General features: G+C 40.9%; 1 protein-coding gene across 3 annotated transcripts in view; it reads right to left on the bottom strand.

The window, feature by feature from the left end:
• LOC131433158 (tyrosine-protein kinase Fer) overlaps positions 1-15166 on the bottom strand; it is a 134515-nt gene that overhangs the window by 53072 nt on the left and 66277 nt on the right. The window lies entirely within an intron of this gene.

Genomic DNA, 15166 nt, shown 5'->3' with positions numbered 1-15166 from the left:
ATCATATTTCAACCCAAGTGTTATCACACGATGACATTATTGAGACGAATTTTGATGAAATTAAATCAATTATTAGGAAACTCAAAAACATGAAGGCTCCTGGTAATGATGGAATTTTTAATATTCTTATTAAAAATCTTCCCGATGTTGCCTTGAGACTCCTGGTTAAAATTTTCAACAAGTGTTTTTCATTAGCTTACTTCCCAAAAAGATGGAAAAACGCTAAAGTAATTCCTATCCTAAAACCTGATAAAAACCCAGCAGAAACATCAAGATATCGCCCAATTAGTTTACTTTCTTCTATCAGTAAACTTTTTGAAAAAATTATCTTGTTAAGAATGATGACTCATATAAATGAGAATTCAATTTTTTTACCAGAGCAGTTTGGATTTCGTCATGAACATTCAACTACTCATCAACTTGTCAGAGTAACGAACATGATAAAATCAAATAAATCTTCTGGGTTATCCACTGGAGTTGCTTTTCTAGACATAGAAAAAGCATTCGACAGTGTTTGGCACAAAGGTTTAATAGCAAAAATGTCTGATTTCCAGTTTCCTATTTATTTGATCAAAATGATTCAAAATTATTTAACTGATCGTACTCTTCAGGTTAGCTATCAGAATTGTAAATCTGAATTGCTACCCGTACGAGCCGGTGTTCCGCAGGGTTCGAGTGTAGCTCCAATCTTGTATAATATTTTCACTTCTGATCTTCCAAATCTACCCGTTGGTTGTCAGAAATCGCTATTCTGTGACGACACAAGTCTGTTAGCCACAGGTAGAAATCTAAGAGTGATCTGCAGTCGCCTACAAAGAAGTTTAAATATTTTCAGTGATTATCTGTCAAAATGGAAAATTAAACCAAATGCAGCAAAAACGCAATTAATTATCTTTCCTCACAAGCCAAGAGCTTCTTTTCTAAAACCAAACAATAATCACATTCTCAAATTGAATGGCTTGGAATTGACATGGTCTGATCAAGCTAAATACTTAGGTTTAACGTATGACAAAAAACTCACTTTCAAGGATCACATTGAAGGAATCCAGGCAAAGTGTAATAAATATATTAAATGTTTATATCCTCTTATAAACAGAAATTCTAAGCTCTGTCTAAAAAACAAATTGTTAATTTATAAACAAATTTTCAGACCAGCCATGCTTTATGCGGTACCAATTTGGTCAAGCTGTTGTTCCACCAGGAAGAAAACGCTTCAAAGGATTCAGAATAAAATTCTGAAAATGATTCTGAAGCGTCCTCCCTGGTTTAGTACAAATGAGTTACACAGACTCACAAATATAGAACCATTAGATGTAATGTCACATAATATTATAAGCAAATTCCGACAAAAATCGATGCAATCTTCAATTGAATCGATTCGCTCTCTGTATTAGTTAGTAAGTTAGTATATAAGTTCCTTTTCCCCATTACACAATACAAGTAGGTTTAGAATTTTCCCTACACAAAAATCTCAGAATTGCGGAAGCAAATGATGTCTTCATGGTAATAACCAAATCATACATATATAACAGGGCTGAAAAGTCACCACTTGTGGCTGAACACCCAATTTAAATCTTAATAATTTAATTTTAACTCATATTCCAATAAATAGTTATTAAAAAAAAACAAAAAAAAAAAAAAAAAAAAAAAAAAAACGAGCTTTTTCTCGTCTGCAAATGAGCTGAAATGAAATGAGTGAACCTGCTTTTGCAAACAACAACAAAACAAAGTTGGCTGGGGATTCCGTTATGAGCGCTGGCCGTTGTTGGTTGGGGCAACCAAACCAATGATAAGTTAAGAATATTTTAATCGCTAATGTGGTTTTGTAAATGGGGATTTCATTTGTTCGGCATAGCACAGTGCCAAATCCCCTTCCTAGACAGACCTCTCACATCAACAGAAACAGTTACTTTTCTACTGCTGCTGGAATTGCGCACTAATAAAACTTCCCCTAAAACCCACATAAATTCTCTTCTCACATTTCCATCGAATAGCACCTTCAGGCAAGCGGAAGGTCAATCCGTACGTAGCCCAGTGACGGAAAACCGCACGCGGAATCGGCGTGTTTATACATTGCAGTTTTCCCTCTCGAAGTCACACGGCCGGAACGCTGGAACGTGGAGTGCACAAGCCTACACTTCTCCACTCCGCAGCACTGTTTGTTTGTGCAAGTCGAGTTGGCAAGTGGAAGCTACTTACACCGACCTACCTCACGGCGACGGGTGAATGAAGAAAGTGTACCTGTCCTCCTCCGGGGACGGGAAGAGTCCGGTTTTTCAGCCCCGTCCCCGTCGTTAAAAAGCATTCGGTGCCACCGTCTCGGTGTAGCAAAAAAAACAAACAAACTTGATTCGACTCCCCTCAAGGTTGAAACTATTGGCCGTATCCAACAAGTTTTCCATCGTCCAAAAGCGGTCAATTAACTCCCCACCAGATGTAGTGAAATAATTGAAAACGGGGTCCGGATAAGCGAATCATTTGAAATTCCACGAGTCGTAGGATGGGAAAATTATGGAGGTCGATGCGATTTTCGTCTGTTTGTTTGTTTGGGAATTTTGTTTTCGTTCGCAATCGAAAGGTGTCAGAATTCACTCCCGTTTATGCTCGATCGTAGCAGGCTGGGAGTTTTTGGTAGTCATCCATTTGACAGTGTAAACAATTTCAGACGAGCTCGAAAGTCAGATGAGTTAAATGTCATCAATATACGGAAAATGCTGCTTGCTGTCATCTGCAATCAAATTTGCATGAACTTACGGGAATTCAACCATAGAGCTTGCACCAACAAATGACACCCGAAGTTTCCTCCAACGAACAAGTTTTGCACTAATTACTGCATAAATTCTAAGGCCAAATGTGTCCCCGTTTCATTGCTGACTCCGGGGTTCAACGTTGTGGAATTCAACCCAGCGGTGCCAGTGACCTTTTTCCACTAGGTGCAGCATCAGCACCAGCACCAGCCAGGAGATAGGCCAAATGGAACACGACGCATTTGCTTGCCTTTTAGGGTTTTTATTGTTCTAGGCTACGGAGAACCAGGACCGCCCCAAAAACACCCTTCTCTCTTTACAGTCAGAGTGCGCTGCAGCAAGGTCGGTCGGATTTATCTGTGCTAAAACTGCTTCTTCGCACCGAGGCGAAAAAAAGGTCCCCACCATAAAGTCATAAAGTTGATTCAGATTTCGTTCGCCCTAATGCCTGCTCCATTTGTTCGGCGGCTTTGGGCCCTGCTGTGCCGGTTGATTTATGTTTTACTGGCTTTACTCTATCAACTGGCCAGAAGTGCAAAAAGCATCCTTTGCTCGGAGTGCGACGACCCAAATTGCAGGCTGTTTGCCTGCATTCGAATGCGGGTCCCAGAGTTTCTCAGATACGAATGTGTGTGTGTGTAATTTAAGTGTTTTTTTCTTTTGGATTTCTGGAAAACTCTTGTCAGCAGACGAAAGTGAGATGACCATAATTTCTTCGAATTATACTTTCTGAACAGAAACAATCTATGTCAAAAAAAAAAACAGGAGTTATTCATGTGTGATTGTACTTGACATGACCGAGTCAGAATCATTGAACCGGAAGCCATTTGACCAAAAGCCATTTAGCCGAATGTGTGATTTAATCATGAGAGTCACTTGAATGGGTCAGAGTCATTTCACCGAAAGCCGTTTCATCAAAAGCCATTTCGCCGAAAGTGTGGTCCAATAGAATGAGTTATTTGAATGGGTCAAAGTGATTCAATTGAAAGTCAAAGTCATTTCATTGAAATGGGTTAAAGTCATTTCATTGAAATGGGCCAGAATCATTTAACCGAAGACCATTTCAACAGGAGCCATTTCGCCGAAAGTTTAATTTAAAGGAATTACATTTTTTAATGGGTTAGAGTCATTCAACCCAAAAGCCGTTTCATCAAAAGTCATTCTGTAGCGCAGTCGCACCAAACCCATTTTGACGTAAAAATAGTTTTATTGATTTTAAATGTGGCACGGTTCATTCCACTGAATAAGAAATCCAATCAAGTGAGCCATTTCCCCGAAAGTCATTTGTATTGATCTAGAACTATTTCGATCACAGTTCAGAGAAAGGTAATAGTTTTTATTATGTGCTTTAGTGCGTCTTCTACTTTAACATTGCTAAAAACAAAACTAGTGAAATTTGCACCATTTTGGGTAACCATTTATCATCAGTTTTACAATTAGCTTGTTATGTCATGATCCTACTGACAAGGACTTATGCTCCTATCCCAGTTGTTTTTTGGCAGCAGTGTTGCCAAATATATTGTTTGTTTACTTGAAGGTTACGAGCGTATTTCTCGTTCAATATTATTTTACTGGTCTTTACTAACATTCAGAAAAAAAGTGCTCGCATTTTCCCCGGAAACTGATGACATTTCTGCTAACATCAGTTCCGCGGCACCGGACCTAGTTTGTCTCTTCGGAGAAAAAAAGCAATTTATCTTAGCAGTTATCTTAATTGTTTCGATTGGCTGAGCACGGGAGTTCGCTCGGAAGCGAGCATCTCCGTTTTCGTTCATCATCAGCCAATGCTAGGCGTGGTTCGCGTGAATTACGACATTCGGTATGAGTAATTAAGGGCACAATTGCCGTTTCTGGCCGTGCTGAACCGAATGCGGAAGACAAATATTCAACAATTGAAAAAAACGGCTTTAATCAAAGACAGGTTAATAGAGTTGGAAAAGTCAGTTGAGTGTTGGATTGAAAAATTAAAAAAGTTCTGTGATTGATACGATGCTGTAATAGTAATTAGTAATAAAACTATTATTACGTAGCATAAATTACATGGATCATATCAGAATATCATCATCAGCTGAGAAAGAAACGACTATCACTTGCGCTGAAGAAATTAGCCGAGCTCAATCATTGCTAAAGGTATCTGATCAAGGTGCTAGCATAGCACATACACAGACTGCAAATGGCACATTTTAGTGAGACTAATGACGCTACTCTGTTCGGTTACTATGTTTCTGTTAATGGGCATGAAAACATACTTTTTTGTTGATTGCACATTGGTGCTGGTTCATGATTCTTGATAGAATTTTGTTCATGTTCCTTTTTTTACTGCTGCTGGCAAATTTGACAGAAATTTAAGCGTAATGCAGTCTACACTTAAAGGTATAAGGGCTCATTTCAATAAGCTTGCTTTTCTTACCGGGTTCCTATAACTACACCATAATCGAAAGATTTTTTTTTTTTTTTCAAAGTTATATTTATTAAGGCATAATCCATTGAGGTTTACGATGCCAAGGGCTTGTCTATGTGGGTCCTCAGGAAACACTCTCGATCCGGCGGGTTGTCCTCATCGATGGTAGTGGTTCTTCGTGGCGGTGGTGTTGAAATATGACGTGGAAACGTTTCAAAAGTTGCCGCATCCTTCTGTGGGTCCGCGGGAAACACCCCCAGGCTACGAAGGCCCGGCGGGTGGCCCGCATGTTGGTCATCGAATGGAGCGGCTCTTCGTTGGTGATGATGGTGGTGTTGCCGAGGAGAATAAAAAAAATACAGAGAAGTAAATGTTGTGGAAAACGGAGTGAAAAAAGGGGGTATGGAAACGAAAAAACTAAGAACGACAGAGATCTAATTAGTTGACATCGAGATGGTGAAGAGACATGAGAAGGGGAAGCGAAAAATTAGTGACAGCAGAAAGATCTTGTTAGTTTCGATGAAGATGGTGGACAGTCGGGGGATAGGGAAAACCGGGCGGATGTTAGTAACGAACCTGTAGGTGAAGTTTATTCTTAGCCTCAGTTGAAGTAGCGTCAAGGAAAAGGAGCAAATTAATGAGTAATATAACAGATTACACTTGTACGTTAATGTGTTTAAGGTACTTATAAATGAGGAGCATATAAAGACTATCCCGACTCGCCAATACATCTCGGATCGGAACCTCAGGTGGTCTACCTCGGGCCCTAAGGGATTTCTTAAGCTCAGACCTGGCGTCACGATACTCTACGCACGACCACACGACATGCTCGATGTCTTGATAATCCTCGCCACAGGTGCAGAGACCGTTCTCCGTGAGCCCAATACGCCGGAGATGTGCGTTGAACGTGTAGTGGTTTGACATGAGCCGAGACATCACACGAATGAAATCGCGACTAACGTTCATCCCCTTGAACCAAGGTTTCGTCGATACCCTAGGGATAATGGAATGTAGCCATCGTCCCAGTTCGCCATTGCTCCATGAAGCTTGTCAACTTTCAAGAGTTTTCTGACGAGAGATACTGAAAAATTCATTGAAGCAAATTGGTCTTTCATAAATATCACCTTCTAATGCGCCCATCTTAGCCAATGAGTCTGCCTTTTCATTGCCTGGAATGGAACAATGTGAAGGGACCCAGACTAACGATATTAAATAAGACCGTCCAGATAAAGCTCTCAAGTGTTCCCGTATTTTCCCCAGGAAATATGGGGGATACTTTCCTGGCTGCATTGCCCGGAGAGCTTCTATTGAACTTAGACTGTCCGTGACAACGAAGTAATGGTCTTTGGGCAACGTTTCAATGATCTCGAGGGTGTACTGAATAGCAGCTAATTCTGCGACGTAAACTGAAGCCGGATCATTGAGTTTGTACGAAGCGGTGATGTTTTGATTGAAGATACCAAAGCCTGTGGAACTGTTGATGTTTGAACCGTCAGTGTAAAACATCTTTTCACAGTTGACTGCTCTGAATTTATTATAAAAAATATTAGGGGCCATTTGAGGGCGTACATGATCCGAAATTCCACGAATCTCTTTTCTCATGGATGTGTCGAAAAACACAGTAGAATCAGAAGTATCCAGGAAATGAGCACGGTTGGGAATAAACGAAGAAGGGTTAAAATCCTGGGCCATGTAATCAAAATACAAGGACATAAAACGGGTTTGAGAATTGAGCTCGACAAGCCTTTCGAAGTTTTCAATCACCATCGGATTCAAGATTTCGCATCGGATTAGCAAACGATATGAGAGTTCCCAGAATCGGTTTTTCAACGGTAAGACGCCCGCGAGCACTTCGAGACTCATCGTATGAGTCGATTGCATGCAACCTAAGGCAATACGCAAACAACGATACTGAATTCTTTCCAGTTTAATGAAATGGGTGTTCGCGGCGGATCGAAAGCAGAAGCATCCATATTCCATTACGGACAATATCGTTGTTTGGTACAGTCTGATCAGGTCTCCTGGGTGGGCACCCCACCAAGTTCCGGTTATTGTACGAAGAAAATTGATTCTCTGCTGGCATTTTTGTTTCAGATACCTAATGTGACATCCCCAGGTGCCTTTGGAGTCGAACCAGACCCCGAGATATTTAAATGTGAAGACCTGAGCTATGGTTTCACCCCTTAGTTGAAGCTGTAATTGTGCTGGTTCTCGCTTCCTCGAAAATACAACCAGCTCAGTTTTCTCCGTAGAGAACTCGATACCCATTTGAAGAGCCCATGATGACAAGTTGTCTAGAGTATCTTGTAATGGTCCTTGGAGATCGGCAGCTTTGGGTCCTATAATAGACACAACGCTATCGTCGGCAAGTTGTCTTAGCGTGCAAGTTGTATTGATACATTCATCAATGTTGTTTACGTAAAAATTGTATAAAAGGGGGCTTAAACATGAGCCTTGGGGAAGACCCATGTAACTGAATCGTATTGTTGACAAATCACCATGCGTGAAATACATGTGTTTCTCAGACAATAGATTATACAAAAAGTTATTCAAAATTGGCGAAAGACCATGCTGATGCAACTTCTCAGATAGGATGTTTATGGAAACTGAGTCAAAAGCCCCCTTGATGTCTAGAAAAACTGACGCCATTTGTTCTTTACGAGCAAATGCCATTTGAATTTCGGTTGAGAGCAACGAAAGACAATCGTTCGTCCCTTTACCTTTGCGGAAACCAAATTGTGTATCTGAAAGTAAGCCATTAGTCTCGACCCAATTGTCTAGACGAAACAGAATCATTTTTTCGAACAATTTCCGGATACAGGAAAGCATAGCAATCGGCCGATACGAATTATGATCGGAGGCTGGTTTCCCTGGTTTTTGAATGGCGATAACTCTCACTTGTCTCCAGTCATGTGGGACAATATTATCCTCAAGAAGCTTATTGAATAATTTCAACAAGCGCCTTTTGGCAGTGTCAGGCAGATTTTTTAACAAGTTGAATTTGATTCTGTCTAACCCTGGGGCTTTATTGTTACATGACAAGAGTGCAAGTGAAAACTCCACCATCAAAAACGGTGTTTCGTTCCTGTTTGCTGACGCGACGCGGGTGATCTTCTGTTCCGGAACAGAGTCGGGACATACCTTTTTAGCAAAATCGAATATCCAGCGGTTAGAATATTCCTCGCTTTCGTTTGTGTTGTTTTGGTTACGCATTCGTCGGGCCGTATTCCAAAGAGTAGTCATTGATGTTTCTCTCGATAAATCATTTACAAATCGACGCCAATAACCGTGTTTCTTAGCTTTAATAAGGCTTTTCATTTTAAAGTCTAATGACGCGTATTTTCGATAGTTATCTGGTGTTCCATTTTTTCTAAATATTATGAAGGCTGAAGTTTTTTCAGCTTTTAGTTCTGAGCACTCTTTGTCCCACCACGGATTGGGAGGACGGATGGTATTTTTCACGCCGGGTACTCTCTTCGTCTGAGCTTGAATCGCAGTATCGAGAATCAAGCCAGCCAGAAATGTATACTCTTCCTCCAGAGGAAGCTCTCGCGTTGTTTCTAGTTTCTCAGATATCGAGTTTGCGTAACTTTTCCAAACAATATTTCGTGTGAGGTCATACGAAACATTGACTGTCTCCAATGGTCTCGAACTGCTGCTGATTGAAATTACGATCGGCAAATGATCGCTACCGTGAGGATCAGGGATTACCTTCCACGTGCAATCCAATCGTAACGATGTCGAACAAATAGAAAGATCCAATGCACTTGGTCTCGCTGGTGGTGCCGGAACCCGTGTCATTTCTCCCGTATTTAAAATTGCCATATTGAAGTTATCGCATAGGTCGTAGATTATAGTTGATCTGTTATCATCATGAAGACAGCCCCATCCCGTACCATGCGAGTTGAAGTCTCCTAAAACCAACGTTGGTGCTGGAAGGAGTGCCATTAGATCGCAAAGCCGTCGGTACCCAATCGAGGCCCTTGGAGTAATGTAGACGGAAGCAATGCAAAGGTCCTTGCCTTTCATTGTGACTTGACATGCGACAACTTCAATACCTGGTATCGAGGGGAGGTTTATTTGATAGAAGGAATAGCACTTTTTGATCCCTAAAAGTACCCCTCCGTAAGGGGTTTCTCGATTCCAGCGGATAATGTTAAAATCGTGGAAGTTGAGGGGTATTTCAGAAGTTAACCATGTTTCGCACAAAGCAAATGCGTCACATTGCAAATTGTTTATTAGAATTTTGAAAGAATCTATTTTGGGAATGATACTTCTGCAATTCCACTGTAAAACAGTGATCAAATCCATGACCTCGTTCTGTAAATTAGCTATCGAAGGATACAATCGCTGAGAGGAGGGGCCATTTTGCAGTCAACTGCTTCAAAAATGTTTTAACTATTGGTATAAAAGTCATCAAAAGATTTTTCAAGGCGTCGGAAAAATTGAATGTTTTGCAAATCCAGTCCACAATATCAGAGAATTTTATAAAACCAGCATTTGGTAGATTCTCTGGTTGGTATTTGGGGACGTTTGTGGGTTTTGATGTCCCAGGAAGTGCTGGAAATTCCTTTTTAGATCTAAGTTTATCCAGATCAGGAGCTGTTTGCTTTGGTTTTTTCAGTTTACCAGCACTTCCCATTGATGTTACTTTTGGAGGGCCCTCAGAAGATATTTTCGTACCCTTACTAGGGAACTTGTGAGAGGAAATATTTCTCCTCTTTCTAAAGCTCTGAGGGACAGCCGAAGATGGACCTTCGAGGGGATCGTCAGATTCATACTGGTCAGTTGACAAGCAAGTGTAGATGTTTTCTGTTAGTTTAGGTGGTTTAGCATTCTTGAGCATCTCGGCGAAAGAACGCTTGGAGCGTGCTTGGAGAGATTGTTTTAATTTATCCCCTTGCAATTTGTACGCGGGGCATATCGAGAGGTCATGCGGGTCCTCTTTACAGTAAAAACATTTTTCAATGTTCTTTCCGCAAGAGCCATCCGCATGTGCCTCTCCACAGTTAGCACAACGAGGTTTATTGCCACAACGAGAGGCTGTATGTCCCAATTGTTTACAATTGGTACAGTTCATGACCCGCGGTACAAACAGACGAACAGGCAGACGTACCCGGTCCAAGAGAACGAAATTGGGTAAAGCCGAACCGGAGAAGGTCACTCGATAAGAGTCTGATTGGGGATAAGACTTTGTTCCGTCCCCAGCGACAAACACTGAATGTAAACGTTTACAATCCAGTATTTTTACCTTCTTGAGTAGGGGGTCTTTGAATTCGCCAACCCCGTGCTCAAGAATATCTTCACATGTCAGACTCGCATCTGTGACCACGCCGTCAATCTCCACTTCGCGTGCTGGCACGTAGGCACAATACTCCCGCGCAAAAAGATCACTTTGAACGATCTCGTTAGCCTGCTTTGAGCTGGTTAACAAGACCCTAAGCTTCCCTGGGCGTACTTTATCAATACGTGTAATAGTAGAGTATCGTGAAGTCAATTCGTGAGATATTTTTATAAGGTTAAATTTGTTGTTGTTCTTGGTCCGGAAATAGACCACATAGGAACCTGTCGAAAGCAAAGGATCATCGGGATACTTCTTTACCCTTGAGATCTTCTTGTTGTTATCAAGAGGTGGTTTTGGATCTGTATCCATTACATTATCAGGATTAGGGGGATTCATTATAACGATGCTTATTAAAGCACGGAGTTATCTCCGCGCAGGTTATGTAATTATATGAGGTGGAATGCAACGATAAGCAATGGTATCAGAGGAGAAAAAGGAAACAATACTTAGCTTGTCTGGCAATAAGGAATGGCCGCCAAGACCTGGTCTTGGTCGATTGCCTCTTTAATATGTGCCAAAAACCTCCTTGAGGAAAAAGCACAATCTCAACTGTTTATCTGTTGCACCGGCCATCGGCTGTGTGATAGTGTGAAAAACCTCCGCGAGGAAAAAGCACAACTCACAACACTTATACAAGTGGAAGTGGAAGCTACTTACACCGACCTACCTCACGGCGACGGGTGAATGAAGAAAGTGTACCTGTCCTCCTCCGGGGACGGGAAGAGTCCGGTTTTTCAGCCCCGTCCCCGTCGTTAAAAAGCATTCGGTGCCACCGTCTCGGTGTAGCAAAAAAAACAAACAAACTTGATTCGACTCCCCTCAAGGTTGAAACTATTGGCCGTATCCAACAAGTTTTCCATCGTCCAAAAGCGGTCAATTAACTCCCCACCAGATGTAGTGAAATAATTGAAAACGGGGTCCGGATAAGCGAATCATTTGAAATTCCACGAGTCGTAGGATGGGAAAATTATGGAGGTCGATGCGATTTTCGTCTGTTTGTTTGTTTGTTTGTTTGGGAATTTTGTTTTCGTTCGCAATCGAAAGGTGTCAGAATTCACTCCCGTTTATGCTCGATCGTAGCAGGCTGGGAGTTTTTGGTAGTCATCCATTTGACAGTGTAAACAATTTCAGACGAGCTCGAAAGTCAGATGAGTTAAATGTCATCAATATACGGAAAATGCTGCTTGCTGTCATCTGCAATCAAATTTGCATGAACTTACGGGAATTCAACCATAGAGCTTGCACCAACAAATGACACCCGAAGTTTCCTCCAACGAACAAGTTTTGCACTAATTACTGCATAAATTCTAAGGCCAAATGTGTCCCCGTTTCATTGCTGACTCCGGGGTTCAACGTTGTGGAATTCAACCCAGCGGTGCCAGTGACCTTTTTCCACTAGGTGCAGCATCAGCACCAGCACCAGCCAGGAGATAGGCCAAATGGAACACGACGCATTTGCTTGCCTTTTAGGGTTTTTATTGTTCTAGGCTACGGAGAACCAGGACCGCCCCAAAAACACCCTTCTCTCTTTACAGTCAGAGTGCGCTGCAGCAAGGTCGGTCGGATTTATCTGTGCTAAAACTGCTTCTTCGCACCGAGGCGAAAAAAAGGTCCCCACCATAAAGTCATAAAGTTGATTCAGATTTCGTTCGCCCTAATGCCTGCTCCATTTGTTCGGCGGCTTTGGGCCCTGCTGTGCCGGTTGATTTATGTTTTACTGGCTTTACTCTATCAACTGGCCAGAAGTGCAAAAAGCATCCTTTGCTCGGAGTGCGACGACCCAAATTGCAGGCTGTTTGCCTGCATTCGAATGCGGGTCCCAGAGTTTCTCAGATACGAATGTGTGTGTGTGTGTAATTTAAGTGTTTTTTTCTTTTGGATTTCTGGAAAACTCTTGTCAGCAGACGAAAGTGAGATGACCATAATTTCTTCGAATTATACTTTCTGAACAGAAACAATCTATGCCAAAAAAAAAACAGGAGTTATTCATGTGTGATTGTACTTGACATGACCGAGTCAGAATCATTGAACCGGAAGCCATTTGACCAAAAGCCATTTAGCCGAATGTGTGATTTAATTATGAGAGTCACTTGAATGGGTCAGAGTCATTTCACCGAAAGCCGTTTCATCAAAAGCCATTTCGCCGAAAGTGTGGTCCAATAGAATGAGTTATTTGAATGGGTCAAAGTGATTCAATTGAAAGTCAAAGTCATTTCATTGAAATGGGTTAAAGTCATTTCATTGAAATGGGCCAGAATCATTTAACCGAAAACCATTTCAACAGGAGCCATTTCGCCGAAAGTTTAATTTAAAGGAATAACTTTTTCGAATGGGTTAGAGTCATTCAACCCAAAAGCCGTTTCATCAAAAGTCATTCTGTAGCGCAGTCGCACCAAACCCATTTTGACGTAAAAATAGTTTTATTGATTTTAAATGTGGCACGGTTCATTCCACTGAATAAGTAATCCAATCAAGTGAGCCATTTCCCCGAAAGTCATTTGTATTGATCTAGAACTATTTCGATCACAGTTCAGAGAAAGGTAATAGTTTTTATTATGTGCTTTAGTGCGTCTTCTACTTTAACATTGCTAAAAACAAAACTAGTGAAATTTGCACCATTTTGGGTAACCATTTATCATCAGTTTTACAATTAGCTTGTTATGTCATGATCCTACTGACAAGGACTTATGCTCCTATCCCAGTTGTTTTTTGGCAGCAGTGTTGCCAAATATATTGTTTGTTTACTTGAAGGTTACGATCGTATTTCTCGTTCAATATTATTTTACTGGTCTTTACTAACATTCAGAAAAAAAGTGCTCGCATTTTCCCCGGAAACTGATGACATTTCTGCTAACATCAGTTCCGCGGCACCGGACCTAGTTTGTCTCTTCGGAGAAAAAAAGCAATTTATCTTAGCAGTTATCTTAATTGTTTCGATTGGCTGAGCACGGGAGTTCGCTCGGAAGCGAGCATCTCCGTTTTCGTTCATCATCAGCCAATGCTAGGCGTGGTTCGCGTGAATTACGACATTCGGTATGAGTAATTAAGGGCACAATTGCCGTTTCTGGCCGTGCTGAACCGAATGCGGAAGACAAATATTCAACAATTGAAAAAAACGGCTTTAATCAAAGACAGGTTAATAGAGTTGGAAAAGTCAGTTGAGTGTTGGATTGAAAAATTAAAAAAGTTCTGTGATTGATACGATGCTGTAATAGTAATTAGTAATAAAACTATTATTACGTAGCATAAATTACATGGATCATATCAGAATATCATCATCAGCTGAGAAAGAAACGACTATCACTTGCGCTGAAGAAATTAGCCGAGCTCAATCATTGCTAAAGGTATCTGATCAAGGTGCTAGCATAGCACATACACAGACTGCAAATGGCACATTTTAGTGAGACTAATGACGCTACTCTGTTCGGTTACTATGTTTCTGTTAATGGGCATGAAAACATACTTTTTTGTTGATTGCACATTGGTGCTGGTTCATGATTCTTGATAGAATTTTGTTCATGTTCCTTTTTTTACTGCTGCTGGCAAATTTGACAGAAATTTAAGCGTAATGCAGTCTACACTTAAAGGTATAAGGGCTCATTTCGGTAAGCTTGCTTGCTCTTACCGGGTTCCTATAACTACACCATAATCGAAAGATTTTTTGACTGATTTCTGCAATGGAATGTCTTACATCCTGGTAGGCGTTGACTTTGACCCATTCTTTAAACGTCAGATGCTAGCAAATTCATTACCGAACGAAGAGCGACATTTTCACAATTCAACCCAAGCAGCTGTCACAACTATAATCTTGAGTGTTCTCTTCAAACAGGATAGTGTTTTTCGTATTGCTAGGCTCAAATGTCAAAGGTTTACATAATTATTAACAAGTAGCAAGCGCAGTGATGATACACCTAATGAAGAAATTTGATTTCAAAAGTCAAAAATTTTGTGTTGTCATTTTTATTTCGCTACCGCCGGAATGCTCAGACCGCATTCGAGAAGAAAAATGAAATTCCTGGGCGACATCTAAGGGCAGCAATAAAATATCCGCAAATCTAATCCATCACTTCTGGTGCGGAATGCATTTTGTTTCAAGTGAAATTATTGCCGACACGCCTTGTCGCCTTGTTTTATTGTTCCCATTAAAAAGCCGACACACGAAAAACACTCAACTTCTGACTGAACTGACGTGAAGCGTAGGAAGTTTTCCGACAGGCTGTTGATTTTTCGCACTGTTGTGTGCGTTCTTTGATGTTATTATTTTCTTTTTGTTTCCGACCACGATCTTTCCAAATATTAATAAATTATTAGGTCATTAGACGCAGTGACACAAAGGTGAAATTCAGAACGATTGGAACTATTGCGATTCAATATTGCAATCGCAGTAAAGTAATTGAAAATTGTTCTGTCACATTAAAATATAATATGTTTTTTAGGAGTTCACATACCCGAAAACAAATCATTTTAGGAACTTTTTTAGGGTTGTGGGTCACAATGCTAGTTTGCATCCATTTGAGGAAAATATTGCATTTCGGCGGAGCTTGTCAATGGAACGATTGCCTCGACACCCGACTTGTTGTTTAAATTGGAAACAAATCGTCTACCACAACAACTGACAGTTCACAGACCGGTCAAAAGTTCCTTCGATCGCAAGAAAGTACAGAAGATCCAACG

Source organism: Malaya genurostris, chromosome 1 (assembly GCF_030247185.1).
Source record: "Malaya genurostris strain Urasoe2022 chromosome 1, Malgen_1.1, whole genome shotgun sequence".
Taxonomy (NCBI): domain Eukaryota; kingdom Metazoa; phylum Arthropoda; class Insecta; order Diptera; family Culicidae; genus Malaya; species Malaya genurostris.
This window is presented reverse-complemented; position numbering and strand designations above follow the sequence as displayed.